The sequence below is a fragment of the Triticum dicoccoides genome, chromosome 6B, assembly GCF_002162155.2.
Source record: "Triticum dicoccoides isolate Atlit2015 ecotype Zavitan chromosome 6B, WEW_v2.0, whole genome shotgun sequence".
Taxonomy (NCBI): domain Eukaryota; kingdom Viridiplantae; phylum Streptophyta; class Magnoliopsida; order Poales; family Poaceae; genus Triticum; species Triticum dicoccoides.
Genome location: NC_041391.1, coordinates 597,594,562 through 597,610,586, shown reverse-complemented (window position 1 = coordinate 597,610,586; position 16,025 = coordinate 597,594,562).

The window sequence follows — 16,025 nt, the reverse complement described above, 5'->3', positions numbered from 1 at the left end:
GTCGGTTGAAGTCTCCATCAACATGGACGTACGATAAAACCACCTAAACCACGCCAAAAACCCTCGTGTCTTCATATCATTTGATCTTCCTATCTCTACCCCTTGACTTTCTGCACTCTTGCATGTTGCTACTCCCGTTGTTCTATCTCTAGATATGCATGTGTAGAAAGTATTGGTTACAACTTAACTAGTGCCAAAATCTGACTAAACTTCAATAAGACTAAACATTGCACCTTTGGTTCGTTAACTGTCTCCCCCCCATCTGGACTCTATCTTCTCGATCCTACACCATCCCATCGATTAAGTTAACCTCGAGGCCACTTCCCATCCGGTCACCCATCCCAGACTCCCCCAGCCACAACACGCTTAACTATTGGGTTCTTTTTGGATGAGATATCAGTAGGGAAGGTGCTCCTTGCTTATATGAGATGCATCTTCACATCCTTTATTGTGTACTAGATGACTGCACATCACCGACCCAATGCCACGTCACCCGTGAATCTAGAAGCTTCCCTCCATCATCTAGCTACATCTCATGTTTTCTCCTATTTTTTGCCGCCTAACCACCTTTGGAAGTGCCTCGCGGAGGCAATTTCTAAAGAGCAAACCCTACACATACCAGCCCTTGGCCATGGTTTGTGTGAAAAATCACCACCTGCAACAACAACATCGACGGCAGATGGAATCACCTGATATCTAGCCGTGCATCTCCATACCCTAGCCCCTCTTCGCCTCTCTCCCCACATGCCCGATTATATCCTTCTCCGGAAGAGCTCGAAGCCGCGTGAAGTCAGGTTTCCCAAGAGGAGGGTTGATGGAGGAGGACCATGCGATGTTGGATACTGATGATGAGGGTGAGGAAATGAGACGGACAACGACATCTATGAATTTGATGACAATGAGACGAGGGACATCGATTTGCTTCTAGTGATTGTGGTGGAGTTTCCTTTGATGGTGGAGGAGGCACCACATCTATCCCCCGTCTTACATGCGACATTAGCGACCCTCATCGCTGATCAAATTGATCAAGAGACGGACTTCGCCATGCTTTGTCGGTCCTGCTCAATTGCCTTCTAGGACTTCCTCGGCCCGGGCGAAGCAAGGCGGCAGTTCTATGTTGATGAATGGCACCCTCCAAGAGATCCGCGACATTGTCGTCCAGGCTCACCAGGAAGAGGAGGTGACGACTATGAAAGTGGGTAGCGCAGCAAAGTAGTTGTTGTCGGATATCGGGTTCCGGCAAAACCCTTAAGGTTCGAACTCTAGGGTGCGCTCGAAGATCTCCTCCTACCGATCCATGCCCTCAGCCTCGTCGCGATTCCTAAGCTAGATCGATGAACTCACAGCACAAGGGACACAAGATTTATACAGGTTCGGGCCACCGTTCTGGTGTAATACCCTACTCCTCTGTGTGGTGTGGTGGATTGCCTCTTGGGCTGATGATGAATAGTACAGAGAAAGAACAGCCTCGCGACGAGAGGTGTTCTTGCGGTGCCGTGGTGTTCTGCTTGGGAAGGATTCGATCCCCTTCTACTGTGGTGGCTAGCCCTATTTATAGAGTCCCTGGTCCACTCCCTAAATATTGAGCGGCAAGGGATCCAACAATGGCCATTTTGAAAGGGGATAGCTAGTACAAGCTATACTGACTAAAGGTGGTATTCGCCCGTCAAAGGCGCTGGTGGTGACGCCATCTTGGGCTCCATGGTGACATCCGTCCTGCCATCCTGCTGGTCTTGGTCTTGTTGCACCGATATGGAAACCTTTGCCTGATGCCTCGGTACTCCATGTCTGCGCTTGCCCCCTTAGCACCAAAGGAGAAACTAGGACACTGCGCGTGTTGGCACCCGCTTGGCGCCCGCCTAGCCTTGATCGTCATGGCTTGCATCATGGGTATCCTCATGAGGTACCCCTTTCCTTGATCTCTCCGCCTCCTCGCGAGCCTACTTGGTGAGGCCACTCCTGAGGAGGCCTTGGTGTTGTCTGCCCCGCGAGGCTTGGCCCCTTGCAAGGGTCTTGAGTGTTTGGTTGATGAAGATGGGCCGTACTGGGCCACCAATTGAGCCACGCAGCAGGCCGCAGGTAGGCAAGTCTAGGGATCCCCGTTCCCAGAACGCCGATAGTAGCCCCCGGGCCCAAGGAGTGCTTGGACTTGGCTTAGCGGCGAAACCAAAGGGCAAGTGCGGAGCGCCGCGGGCCCCACAGCCTGCAGCCTTGGTTGACGCGTGGCGATGGATTGGACGTGGGCATCTCCACTTCCCCATGCCGTCTCGGCAACTGCCCTATTTGACGAGTCCCTGCTGCATGCAAAAAGAGTCATCATTACCTACGATCATGGAGGTTGACGGTTGGCATCCCTTGGGCTGTAAATGACGAGGGATGATAGCCTTCGTCGCCCATCTCTTGTTGCTCTTCCTGCTCGCTTCTCCTTCCTTGCTCCTGCTCCTTGTAGTGCCCCCATGGCGCCCGTGAAGAGGTTCTTAGCCGCGGAGAAGGGGAAGGCTCGCCAGGAAGGGTCTGGCTCTCCTCCGACCAAGCGCGGCCGTGATTGTCCTCACAACCATCCCGCGACCCCTTCCGTGGCTTCCGTGGTCGTGGTGGTGGCCCTTCACGCAGTGGTGGCCGCCCATGTCAAGGCAGCCCAGTCGGTGGGGGAGGGCGTGCCGTGGCTGCGCAGCCTCCCCGGCCGCGCTTCCACTCGGAGGAGGTGCTTTCGGAGTTTGTTGTGTGGTCGGATAACCCGGCCGATAGTTGTCTTCAGCTCCCTCGCTCCTTCGCCAGCGAACTGCCGGCCGCTGGCCCCGACGGGCTCTGGTTGCAGGCAGATGGCTCCTGCAGCAAGGCCTCCTGGGTCGTGGAGGAGATCTCCATCGCCGGCAACGTAGCCCTGGCCCGAGGCTGGCAGACGTTTGCCCGTGCGTGTGGTCTGGGCAGGCGGTGCACCCTCCACTTCAGGTATGACAGCGATGCGACCCTCTGTGTGAGGGTGTTCGGAGAAGATGCCTGCCGCGTTGGGTGCTGCCCTGAAGACAATGATGGCAACGAGGTGCTCGGCCTTGGCGATGGCCGTGACGAAGGCGAAGGCGAACCCGCTCCCGGACACGACCACAGCTCGCCGAGCTTCAGCGTCTCCTCCTCTGGCGACAGCTCCTCCAGCGGTGCCTACGATCAACCACCACGCCGTCGTGCCCGCCTCGAGGGCGACGTCGGGTCATCCAGTCGCCGCGCTCCGGTGAAGCCCGAGGCAGAGTCCGACTGAGCTCAGGAGGGCGCCGCCGATCCCTCCTCGCGAGCTGTTGCAAGGCGCGTGCTGCTTTTATTTTGTTTTCCTCCTTTTCCTGCATCGAGAGAGAGAAGTATGGGGCCCCATGGGGGCGTGCAATAGATTATGATTCCCTGGTTATCGTGCTGCATTTATTGTTCCTGTGTTCTGTTATGGTGCCGTTGTTATGCATCTGCGCATAGGAACAACTTAGCTTGGGATGTTTAAAGTAGTTTTCACCTCACGAGGTGCCTGCCTCGCCGGTCGCCTTAAGAGCTGCAAAAAATCTGTTGGGAGAATCATTTCCGAATCTTGGTCGCGAGGGTTGTCGGTCGTGGCCCAGCGCTTGCGTCGCGATGCACGAGGGGCATGGACTGGGAAGGGTGCTCCCGCTGCGAACTCGAATGAGAGAGCCTCGTGAAAATTAGGAGGGGAAAGGCTCACGAGGGCACCCGCGCAGCCCCTTCACGAGGTTTGCAAGAGAGAGAGAACGAGTCCGGCAAAAAGCTAAAAACAAAAACAAGGGCAGAATACGACAGACAAAAATGGCAAGGAACACTAGAAGCAACTTTAATCAAGATTCGAACCAGGAAGAGCGAGCCAACTACAGAAAGAAAATGAAAAGCCGTGTCCAGCACCTAGTCTAGTCTTCGACGTCTTCTCACTAGCGTGGAGCTAATTGCTACCACTGGGCATGGGCGGGAGCCCCCGAGGGCCAAGGGTGGCACTCCGGAGACTCTGGGGCGTGTATAGCCCCACTCATTATTACGTGAGAGTGTCACGGGCGGCGAGCTTCACAGGCACCGAGCCTTCTTCATAGGCACCGGGCCTTTCTTCCGGCGGCGAGCTTCACAGGCACTGGGCCTTCTTCACAGGCACCGGGCCTTTCTTCAAGGGTAAAACTTCCAGAGGTGCTGGATGTTCCAGGCGTTCGGGATGGGTACCCCCTCCTGAGTCTCCAGGGGCGCGGCGCCCGACCTGGAGACATGGACGACCTTGAACGGGCCCTCCCACATGGGTTAAAGCTTATGCAGCCCTTCCCTGGAGAGCACCCTCCTGAGGACGAGGTCACCTACCTCGAGAGTCCTGGGTGGATGTTGCGACAGTGATACCGCTGCAGCGCCTGCTGGTATCTTGCCTCCCGTACCGTAGCATCACGGTGGCGTTCCTCCCCCAGCACGAGGTCCATCCCCCACATGGCGTCCTGTTGTGCCTCATCAAACGCTTGGACCCACGTGGAGCGATGCCTAACCTCGTGAGGGAGAATCGCTTCTGCTCCGTAGACAATGAAGAATGGGGTCTCGCCAGTTGGCTTGGTGGCGGTAGTGCGGATGGAGCATAGTCCGGATTAGAGATCGTCGTACCAGCCCCTGCCGTAGGCCTCCATCTTCTTCTTGAAGGTCCTGGTCTTGAGGCCCCTCAGGACCTCCGCCTTGGCGCATTCGGCCTGGCCGTTACTTTGGGGGTGCGCCACCGAAGCATAGCATATCTGTGTTCCAAGGTTAGCACAATACGTTTTGAAGTGATTGCTGGTGAACTACGATCCGTTGTCGGTGATGATGCAGTTAGGGACCCCAAATTGGCTCATGAGGTCCTTGATGAACTTGACTGCAGAACCGGCTGGGATGGTGCGGACGGCTTCCACCTCTGCCCACATGGTGAACTTGTCGATGGCGACATAGAGGTAGCGGTAGCCCCCAGGCGCTCGAGGGAACGGGCCCAAGATATCCAGCCCCCAGACCGCGAACGGCCACGAGAGTAGGATGGTCTGCAGGCCCTAAGTTGGCTGGTGGATCTGCTTGGCGTGGAATTGGCAGGCTTCATAGGACTTCACCAGCTCGGTCGCGTCGTTGAGTGCCGTAGGCCAGTAGAACCCACTAGAGAACGCCTTGCTGACGAGGGTCCGTGATGATGAGTGGTATCCGCAATCCCCACCATGTATGTCGGCCAGCAGCTCCTTCCCATATTCCCTGGAGATGCAACGTAGGGAAATGTCATTTGGCCGTTTCTGGTATAACTCACCATCTTGGATGCAGTAGGCCATGGCCTGCCGGGCCACGCACTCCGCGTCCTCCTCTTTCTCTGGCAGTGTCCCTTGCATCAGGTAGTCCTTAAATCCCGTGGTCCAGCATCCCTCCTGAGGCTCCACCGCCAAGAGTAGGCGTGCTCCCGAGGTCGGGCCACAGGCCGGGGCTCCTGTGGCAGGTGGCTGAGGGAGTTCTTCCCGAGGCTATGTTGTGCTTGAAAGTGATGGTACCGCTGATGGCTTGAAGAGTCGCTCCTCGAAAACGCCAGGTTCCTGAGGCAGCCGCCTAGACGCCCTCTTGGCGATGTCATCAGCCTCCTCGTTGGTGCCGCGGGGCACATGCTGCAACTCCAGCCCCCAGAACTGCTTCTCCATCTTGCGTACTTCCGCAAGATATGCCTCGATGCGCTCGTCCCTCGGCTCGTACACCTTGTTGGAGAAGTTGACGAGGAGTTGTGAATCGCCCTTGATGACAAAGCGCTTCACTCCCAGCGCTATCATAGCTTTCAGGCCTGCTATGAGGCCCTCATATTCTGCTATGTTGTTGGAGACCTTCTCGCCCTGCTGGAAACAGAGTTGTACGCTGTAGTAGAGCTTGTCCTGAGTGTGGGATATAAGCACTGCAATAGCCCCCGCGCCCTGCCACGAGGATGCTCCATCAAAGTACATGACCCATCCATGTGGTGCCTCGCTTCCTAGGGAGAGAGATTGATCCTCGCCCGCCTTGAGCCCTGGCGCCTCCATCCATTCTGCCACAAAATCAGCAAGTGCGGCTCCCTTGACGACCCTGGTTGTGCTGAACTCCAACTGAAACGCCTGCAGCTCGATGTTCCAGTCGGCGAACCTTCCAGCGGGGTTGGGTCTCCTGGTTACCCTTTCCAATGGGTAGGCCGAGATGACCTTTATGGGGTGACCTTGAAAGTAGTGTCATAGCTTACACGAGGCCACCAAGAGCGCGAGTAAGAGCTTCTGAGGCATGGGGTATCGTGCTCTTGCATCAAGCAACACCGTGCTGACGAAGTACACCGGATGCTCGACGAGGGTGGGTGTGCTGACGAGGCTTGTGTCCTCTGGAGGTTGAGACGCTTCCTGATACGATGGAGCCCCCAGCGCCTGGTTTCTTGGTGCGACCTCTTCAACCCTGGGGGCATCTTCCTGCTGAGGTTGATCTCCGGCTGCCGTGGTTGTGGTCCTGGCGAGACCTTCTTGGTCTTGTGTCGCCATGGCTGGGGCCGTGGCCGGTCGTGACGCGGCCTTAGCCTGGCGTTCCTCCCGAATCACTACCAAGGCTACGCTGGCGGAGAAGGGAGTTGCGGCGAGGTAGAGCACCAGGGACTCAAGAGGGCACAGTGCCACCATCACCGGAGGGCTGGTCAAATATTTCTTGAGGTCTTGAAACGCTTGGTCGGCCTCCTGTGTCCACTCAAACGGGCCTTTCTTCTTCATCAGCTTGAAGAACGGGAGGGCGCGCTCCCCCAGCTTGGATATGAAGCGTCCTAACGCAGTCACGCGACCGGCGAGCTTCTGCATTTCCCTGAGGGTTTGCGGTGGACTCATGTCTTCGATTGCCTTGACCTTCTCTGGGTTGGCCCCGATCCCCCTGTGGGACACAAGGAAGTCCAGTAGCTTGCCGGAAGGGATGCCAAACACGCACTTCTTTGGATTGAGTTGTAGGTCCACCCGACGGAGGCTCGCGAAGGTCTCCTCCAAATCCTGGATCAAGGTCCTTGCCTCCCAAGATTTCACCACAATGTCATCGACGTAAGCCTCAGCATTTTTCCCGAGCTGCCGGCCTAAGGCGATCTGCATCAGCCACTAGAAATTTGCGCCCGTGTTGCGCAACCCAAACGACATGCAAGTGTAGCAGTACATCCTGCATGGGGTCAGGAAGGCTATCTTCTCCCTGTCCTCCACCGCCATCTTGATTTGGTGATAACCCGAAAATGCATCCAGGAAGCACAGCAGGTCGCACTCGGCGGTGGAGTCGACAATCTGGTCAACGCGAGGGAGTGGGAATGGATCTTGTGGGCAGGCCTTGTTGAGGTTGATGAAGTCGACGCACATGCGCTCCTTTCCTCCCTTCTTCGGCACGACAACAGGGTTTGCCAGCCATCCGGGGTAGCGAACCTCGCGAATAACACCTGCTGCCTCTAGCTTGCGGGTTTCTTGGACAATGAAGGCCTGCTTCTCGGTGGACTGCCGCCTTGCTTTTTGCTTCACGGGGCGTACATTGGGGCACACATTCAGGTGATGCTCAATCACCTCCCTTGGGACCCTCGCTAGCTTCTTGGGTTCCCACACGAACACCTCCTTGTTCGAGCGCAGGAACTTCACCAGCGCCTCCTCTTGGTCGGTGGCTCCTAAGGACCTGTCCTCCTCAACTGGCACCTGCTTGGTCTCCGCCTTGTCCTGAGTGAACGGCTCCTTCTTCTTGGTCGGTGCAGCCTCCTTAGCCTTGGAGGTCTCCATGCCGGCAGGCTGCACCGCTGCGGCGGTCTTGAGGGCGAGCTTGAGCGCCAATAGAGCCTCCTTGGTATCTCCAGCTACGGTGAGGACGCCGTTGCTCCCGGGCATCTTCATGAGGTTGTAAGCCAGATGGGTCGCTGCCAAGAACTGAGCTAAGGCAGGGTATCCGTGGATGGCGTTATATGGGAGGCTGATGTGGGCGATGTCGAAGTTGACCAGCTCTGTGCGGTAGTTGTAGTGGGTGTCGAAGGTCACAGGAAGGCGGATCTGCCCTAGGGAGCTGGAGGAACCGCCTCTAACGCCCGAGAAGGGCTTGCTGGGTTGGAGCCATTCTAGCAGTACATGGAGGAGGCTGAAGGCCTCCACCGAGAGCACGTTGAGGCTGGCGAAACCATCGATGAGGGTTTTGGTAATGGCCACCTGGCAGATGGTGGGCGTGCAGAGCATCAGGAGTGCGCCCGAACAGGCGGTGTTGGCAGGGTGATCTTCCGAGTTAAAGGGCACGTCGGCCTTGGGTGCCGCCCAGCCTGGGAGAGCTCCTTGCTGCGCGAGGGCGGTGCCGATCTGGTGAATGAACGACTTAGCGTGGCGGTCTGAGGGTGGCGCCTGCAAGCCACCCAGGAGAGTTGTGACGATCGGGTGCGCCGGCACCGCGTAGTGGGCGAGGAAGAGGTTCCACAGTTCCTCCTAGGAGGCCACAAAAGATGCCAGCAGGTTGAGCAGCCAAGCACGCGGGATGCCAGTGAGGGCCATGGGAAGCTAGTTGGCCATGACCTTGTCGTCGCCTCCGGCCTTGAGGACGGCCACCTCGTATGCCAGCAGGAAAGCCAGCGGGTCCACCGCACCGTCGTAGCGCGGCGGCATCTCTAGCTTGAACTTGTATTGCCACTACACCTGCCTATAACGCCCCGGATTCGATGTGCCAGGTGTCTGCCAGTTATTCACCGTCGTTGCCATGTCATTTGCTTGCGTGTTGCATTTTATCATGTCATCATGTGCATTGCATTGCATACGTGTTCGTCTCATGCATCCGAGCATTTTCCCCGTTGTCCGTTTTGCGATCCGGCACTCCTATGCCCTCTAGCGTTCCCCTTTTGTCTTTCGTTGTGAGTGGGTGTTGAACGTTCTCGGAATGGATCGAGTCTTGCCAAGAGGCCTTGGTATAGCACCGGTAGACCACCTGTCAAGTTTCATGCCATTTGGAGGTCGTTTGATACTCCAACGGTTAACCGGGTAACCATAAACCCCCCTTCTCTTTGCAACCCAACACCCTTCCAAACTGGCCCAAAACCCATCTAACTCCCCTCCATGCTCTCGGTCGTTCGATCACGATCGTATGGGTGAAAACCTCTCCTCATTTGGACTCTCCTAGCTCCCTCTACCTATAAATATGTGCCCCTCCCGGATTTTTCGCGCAGATGAAACCCTACCCTCGTCTTCCTCCGCGCGTTGGACACGTCCGGACGGCGCCGGACATGTCCGCCGCCCTCAGCCACGTCGCCCCGGCAAATCAGCCGCCGCCACATCATCGCCCTGCCGCCCGCGACCCGCCGCCGCGGCCCCGCGCCGGTGCGCCCGTCCGCCGCCCATGCTCCGCCCAATCTGGGCCGTGCCCCTCCCCAGCGCCTCGCCTGACCTCGCCGCCGCCGCCTCCTCAGGGCAGCGCCTCCGCCGTCGGGCATCCCGCACCGCCGCCGACGTTCGCCGGCACCGAGTTGCCGCCTCCCCCGCGCCCCTGCTCCTCCCGGCGGCGACCGGAGCCTCCTCGTCCCCGCCTCCATCCTCGCCGGGCCACCCGAGCCCCGCCGTGCCCCGATCCGGTGTCCAGCCACCAGATCCGGCAGGCCTGGGCCCGTATCCGCCTCCTCTGCCCGTCCTGCGCTGCCGCCGCCGACGTTCGCCGGCGATCTCGAGCTGTCGGTTGCCGCGCCACCCGTTCGCGTTGGCCCGCGAGGGCCCCGTGGAGGCCCAGCCCGCCAAGCCTTCCCTGGCCTGCTTCCTCTTCGTGGGCCGAGCCCAGGGTGAGCAGCCCTCTAAGCCCCGCTCTCGGCTCCTCGTAGTTATTCGTCGCTCACCCTTTTTTTTCTGTAAAACTGCTAAGTCCCAGATTTTTGACATTATCAGGCCATGTTCATCGCATCATATCTCTGCATCCGTAGCTTCGTTTCGTGCGTGTAATATGTCTAATTGTTTGCCTCAACGAGTACATCATTTCATTCCATTGCATCATATTCATTTGAGCTCATCTTGATGCCTGAATCATCGTTGTAAGAGTGCTTCATGATGTTTTCTGCTGTCTGTTAACAGAAAGAGCTCTTTTATCATTTTTGCCATGATTGATGTGTGCATCCTATGAGGCTGATGTCTACAGGTGTTTTGATCTATTCCATGTCTTCGTTACAGTGGTGTATGCCATGTATTTTTGTGATCAATGTGGTGACTAGCACAAGCATGCAAACTAGGCTTCGTGATATTGCTGATTTTAGTCCCTGTTCTGCTGTAATTTTGATGCCATGTAAACATGTTGCTACAGAGAGATCCATGCATAATTTGAGATACTTCAGCAAGGGTGTTTTGAACATATGGTTATTGTCTATCCATTCATGCCTCTGGTTGCAATTATGGAGTAGTCTAGCATGTCATTTTCGTGCTCTACTGTTTCTTCAAAATGTTTCCTGGCAGATTGTTTACATGTTATTCAATTTTGCCAAGGTCGTTGTAGTTGATCCTTGCACCCTATGGACTTGCTCTTGCCATGCTTAGCTTCACAAATATGTCTTCTTACTGTTGGTTGCCTTGCCATGCTATGTATTGCTCTGTGGTGAGTGGTACAAGCTCGTCTACATGCCTTCATAATTCTGTTCCTGCCATGTTTGAATCTGTATTATAACTTGCTATGTTTACATGGGTGCCATCATATTTTCTGGTCCTTTTTGGCTCATGGTTAGTAAAGGACTTTTGATCTATGCATTTAGTAGATTCATGCCATGCCTTTGTTTGCCATTATAAGTTCCTGTAACATGTTGTTTGGTAGCTCTATACATTGCATCGTGATGTTATTTTCTGCAAAGTCTGAATTGTTATAACTTGCAATCTTACCATGTGTGTTTGAGCATGTTCTAGTGATTTCTGGAGATAGCTCAGTGTTCATGTTTTGTTATGCTTTACCTGTACATCATGCTCATGTCTTTTGTTTTCATGTTGAGATGCTGTAGCATGTTGTTTTGGTGCTTGCAATATGCCTAGTTGCTGTTTTGGACAGCTTGTCCTTTAAACTTGTTTCATGTGTGTGTGTTGAACCGTTGCTCCATTTTGAGTGTGCTCTATGTGAAACTTGCTTAGAATTGCATGTAGCTTCATATTATCATGTTCCATCCAGGTTTTGAGGTGTTTGCTTGATGTTTGGGTGCATTTTGCATCAATGCCATGTTTAACTTGTGTTGCTCATATCTTCTAGCTAGGACGTAGCTCCGAATTAAATGAACTTTATATGTAACTTGACTAGAATCTCGTGTAGATCATCTTTGTGTATCTTAACTTGCTGTTTAACAACTTCAACTTAACATTTGTTCAGATCTGGACCAATTTCGAAATATGCATATGAGGACTTACCGGAAGTGTTATATGTTGTTCCCGGCCTCATTTAAACTTGCCTTGATGTGTTGCTCTTGTTTTGCATCATCTCTTCCCATGAGTAGCTTCATGTAGCTTTGTCATCCATCATGCTTGTTGTGCATCATGTCATGTTCATGTGTGGTGTGTTTACCATGTTGTGTGCTTCTTCTCGATAGTTCCCATTTCGTTGCGATCGTGAGGATTCGTTCGTCTACGCTTGGTTCGTCTTCGTGGCTTCATCCGTTCATCTTCTTCATGGACTCGTTCTTCTTCCTTGCGGGATTTCAGGCAAGATGACCGCTACCCTGGATCTCACTACTATCATTGCTATGCTAGTTGCTTCGTTCTATCGCTATGTTGCGCTACCTATTACCTGTTTATCAAGCCATCCCATATTGCCATGAACCTCTAACCTTTGACACCTTTCCTATGCAAACCGTTGTTTGGCTATGTTACCGCTTTTGCTCAGCCCCTCTTATAGCGTTGCTAGTTGCAGGTTAAGTTGAAGATTTCTCCATGGTGGACATGATTTTGGTTGGGATATCACAATATCTCTTATATTTAATGCATCTATATACTTGGTAAAGGGTGGAAGACTCGGCCTTATGCCTAGTGTTTTGTTACACTCTTGCCGCCCTAGTTTCCATCATACCGGTGTTATGTTCCCGGATTTTGCGTTCCTTACGCGATCGGGTGATTTATGGGACCCCCTTGATAGTTCGCTTTGAATAAAACTCCTCCATTAAGGCCCAACCTTGGTTTTACATTTGCCTCACCTAGCCCTTTTTCCCTTGGGAGTCGCGCTCTCGAGGGTCATCTTTATTTTAGCCCCCCCCCCCCGGGCCAGTGCTTGTCTAAGTGTTGGTCCGAACTAGAGCCCTTTGCAGCGCCCCCTCAGGGAAACTTGAGGTCTGGTTTTAGTTGTACGGATTGCTCATCCGGTGTTGCCCTAAGAACAAGATATGTGCAGCTCCTATCAGGATTGTCGGTGCATCGGGCGGTCTTGCTGGTCTTGTTTTACCATTGTCGAAATGTCTTGTAAACCGGGATTCCGAGTCTGATCGGGTCTTCCTGGGAGAAGGTATATCCTTCGTTGATCGCGAGAGCTTATCATGGGCTAAGTTGGGACACCCCTGCAGGGTATAATCTTTCGAAAGCCGTGCCTGTGGTTATAGGCAGATGGGAATTTGTTAATGTCCGGTTGTAGATAACTTGACACCAGATCCGAATTAAAACGCATCAACCGCGTGTGTAGCCGTCATGGTCTCTTTTCGGCGGAGTCTGGGAAGTGAACACGGTTTCTGGGTTATGTTTGACGTAAGTAGGAGTTCAGGATCACTTCTTGATCATTGCTAGCTTCACGACCGTTCCCGTTGCTCTCTTCTCGCTCTTATTTGCGTATGTTAGCCACCATATATGCTTAGTCGCTGCTGCAACCTCACCACTTTACCCCCTTCCTTTCCCTTTAAGCTTTGCTAGTCTTGATACCCATGGTAATGGGATTGCTGAGTCCTCGTGGCTCACAGATTACTACAACAATAGTTGCAGGTACAGGTTGTGCGATGATCATGACGCGAGAGCGATGTTGCTTGCGTTGAGTTCTTCTTCTGCTTCTTCTTCGATCAGGGATAGGTTCCAGGTCGGCAGCCTGGGCTAGCAGGGTGGATGTCATTTGAGTTTCTGTTTGTGTTTCATCCGTAGCCGGATGATGCTCTTATGTATTGTGATGTTGTATTCATGTGGCATTGTATGCCTCTTGTATGTATCCCCATCTGTTATGTAATGTAGATGTAATGATATCCACCTTGCAAAAGCGTTTCAATATGCGGGTCTATCCTTGGTGGGACCTTCGAGTTCCTTTTGGATAGGGTCGCATATTGGGCGTGATAAGTTGGTATCAGAGCCTCGACCAACCCTAGGAGCCCCCTTGATTGATCATGTAGTTTGGCCGTTGTTGAGTCTAGAAGAAAACTGTTTTTCAGAGTCTAGTTATATCGGAGAGTAGGAATTCTTTTTACTCCTCAGCCCTTTCGTCGCTCTGTTGAGGAATCTTGACGTAGGTGTTTTGAACTACTCCTCTTCCCTTCAAATTTTTCTTTAGGATCACACAGTTGGTTTTCCGATCGTTGGTTCTCAGCTCTTTTCATCCGGTGCATTTCTCATCAAGTTGACTCGAGCCTCTTCATCTTTGATTTCAATCCTCAGTTCGCTCCTAATGAAGTTGTTTTTCTATCCTCAGTTGTTTTCTTTCCCATCCGCCCTCCCTGTTTTTCTTCTCGGAACCGGAGTCCGTAATCGAGTATCCATCCTACTCGTGTGAAGCCTTTGCCTTCTTTCCAACCGGTGTTTTCCCTTCAAGATATTCGTCGATTTCCCCTTCCAGGTTGCCTTTGTTTTCCCGCCCTCCCACCCTTTTCTTCCCGGAGTCTGACTCTCTCTCGACAATCTATTTCATTCGTGTGGAGCCTCTTTAGTCTTTCGTCAATTGTTTCAACCGGTGAATTCTCGTTTTGTTCGACATTCTTCACCTCTTTTACGGTGGACTCAATTCAAGTTTTTCGGGTTGATTATATTCTTTCCCTCAGCTCAAGTGTTTTCCCTGCTCGTTTGCCTCTCGCCAGTTAATCATTCCGGAGTTCATAGGACATCTCAGGAGATTCGTCTGTGTTCGAATTAATTCGAGTTTGTCACCTCATTCAAATATTTCAATTGTTCCGGTGCATCATCTATCTGTTCAACAATCCTTTCCAACGGTATTTTTCTCTTCAGTGGGCCCTAACCCACAGGTCTTTTTCCAGGATCTTACCTGAATCTTCTAATTCCCCCGGAGTTATTCTCAATTCTTTTCAAAGTGTGACGTAAGAATGGATTCCATCAGTCACATGTCTTCTCCGAGATCGTTTCTTAATCATTTCATTGTTGGCTCAACCTCTCTGCTTTTCATTCTACCGGAGAATCTCAGTAATTTTGGTGGTGTTTTTCCCGTCATCAGTTGAAGATCGAAGAAGAGTTTTCATATCATCCTCTCGAATTATTCCATTTGTCAGATATTCTTTTCATCCATCTGGAGTATGTCAGGAGTTGTTTTTACATTTCTTTTCACCGGAGGCCATCATTCCAGCTATCGTCCTCTAATTATCCCGGTGCTTCGTTCAAGTGTTCTTTAATCAGCTCGTCATCTCTTCGTTCTTGTGCATCTAAATCCTTCCCGGTGTTTCATTCTCTGTCGTCAGTCATTTTCGAATTCTTACGGTGGTTCGTTTAAGATTATTTTTCCTTGATTATCATTTTAATTCATTCGTTCTTTCAATCCTACCGGTGGTTCATGAAGACTTTCTCAAGTTTTTGTGCTATCCCTTCTCAATCCTTTTCAAGAAAAATAAGTAGTATGCAAAATTCATTGTTTGTCATCAATTTAATTTGATGAAGGATAAGCATACAATAAATCTTATTCCTATTTCATTCAAGTGTTTAATCCCTTCCTTTGGAGTTTGTTCTTGGTGAATAAATTCTAGTTCCTAGTGTTTTCATCTTTTTCTTTTCCGGAGTTCAAATTTCCTCGACCATTTCGCCGGAACCTCCATCTAAATCATCGCAAGGCTCATCTTATTCTTTCTTTCTTCATTTTATCTCATCATCCTTTTGTTACCGGAGTTCTTCATGGTGGTTCTTCATGATTTAATTCATTCTTTGAGAGTTCATCAAGTATCATTCCATCTGCTTAAGTTCGTGTTCTATTCTTTCCTTGTTCAGCTAGAGTGCTGCCTAAATCTTTTAAGCCTTATTTGTTTCTTATCTCGTTTTAACTGGAGTGGTTTCATAGTCTATCTGATTCCGTCAGCTTTTGATTCTCGTCATTCTCGCCATTCCTCTCTTTTTCTCGAATGCTCTCGATTCTTTGCTTCTTCTTTGAGTTCTTGTTTCACCTCTTCCTTTTTCTCTTCCGACTCGGTCCTAAGATCTCGGGACGAGATCTCTTGTTAGTGGAGGAGTGTTGTAACGCCTCGGATTCGATGCGCTAGGTGTCTGCCAGTTATTCGCCGTCGTTGCCATGTCATTTGCTTGTGTGTTGCATTTTATCATGTCATCATGTGCATTGCATTGCATACGTGTTCGTCTCATGCATCCGAACATTTTCCTCGTTGTTCGTTTTGTGATCCGGCACTCCTATGCCCTCCGGCATTCCCCTTTTGTCTCTCGTTGTGACTGGGTGTTGAACATTCTCGGAATGGATCGAGTCTTGCCAAGCGGCCTTGGTATAGCACCGGTAGACCGCCTGTCAAGTTTCGTGCCATTTGGAGGTCGTTTGATACTCCAACGGTTAACCGGGTAACCGTAAACCCCCCTTCTCTTTGCAGCCCAACACCCTTCCAAACTGGCCCAAAACCCATCTAACTCCCCTCCATGCTCTCGGTCATTCGATCACGATCGTGTGGGCGAAAACCGCTCCTCATTTGGACTCTCCTAGCTCCCTCTACCAATAAATATGTGCCCCTCCCGGATTTTTCGCGCAGATGAAACCCTAGCCTCGTCTTCCTCCGCGCGTCGGACACGTACGGACGGCACCGAACCTGTCCGCCGCCCTCAGCCACGTCGCCCCGGCGAATCATCCGCCGCCACGTCATCGCCCCGCCGGCCACGCCCCGCCGCCGCGGCCCC